Source organism: Odocoileus virginianus, chromosome 3, assembly GCF_023699985.2.
Source record: "Odocoileus virginianus isolate 20LAN1187 ecotype Illinois chromosome 3, Ovbor_1.2, whole genome shotgun sequence".
Lineage (NCBI taxonomy): Eukaryota > Metazoa > Chordata > Mammalia > Artiodactyla > Cervidae > Odocoileus > Odocoileus virginianus.
Window position 1 is genome coordinate 97834978 of NC_069676.1, and position 857 is coordinate 97835834.

Genomic DNA, 857 nt, shown 5'->3' on the forward strand with positions numbered 1-857 from the left:
GGGAACCAGTCTGTTGTTCCATGTCTGGTTCTAACTGTTGTTTCCAGACCAAGAGGCAGATCAGGTGGTCTGGTATTCCCATCTCTTTCAGAATTTTCCAGTTTATTGTGATCCACACAGTCAATGGATTAGGCATAGTCAAGAAAGTAGAAATAGATGTTTTTCTGGAACTCTATCACTTTTTTGATGATCCATCGAATGCTGGCAACTAAAAAAAAAAGGTTAGAAAACTATCCTTTCAGGGATCATTTCTATAGTTCATTACTAGAGAAGTTTCTCTGAACATGTAAAAAAATGAGATGGCAAGATGTAGTAATCTGCTCAAAGTAGATATTCCCAGCATGATCTTACTGCCTTCTAATCAAGTTTTCTATCCGGTTATGTAAGGTGAAATCATCAATAAGCCAGGTGACTCTTGGGGCTACCAGGGGAATTTTGGACTTGAAGCACATCCCCAGAAAAGAGGGTGAGGAATTCAAGGTCCAGCTGTAAATTACTTCTACAAGTCTACCATCAGACTCTTGGTCAAAACTGTTACGTTATAAATAGCAGTATGTTTTCTTCTCTTCCACTTTTTGCACCATTAAAAGACATGAAAGCAAGGGAAAAAAAAAGAAATTGCCAAAAGATAGTGTCATTAAATTATTTGCTATTTTTTGATAGCTTTAATTTTACTAAATATTCCAGCACAAACTCTTCATAATTATGCACAAACCTGATAAATCTTTTGCTTCCTTTTGCGCCTATATTTGAACTTTAAGAAAGGCATCAATGTACTTCTCCCTCAACTGCAGCCATAGCATCATGGAAAGTTTCTTATGGACAACTAATAAATTAAGAAAATGCTATGTTTGGTC

General features: G+C 36.2%; 1 pseudogene; it reads left to right on the forward strand.

Annotated features, from left to right (window-relative positions):
- Window positions 1–226: 226 nt before the first annotated feature.
- LOC139034590 (small nucleolar RNA U3) lies at window positions 227–366 on the forward strand (annotated as a pseudogene).
- The last annotated feature ends 491 nt before the right edge of the window (window positions 367–857 follow it).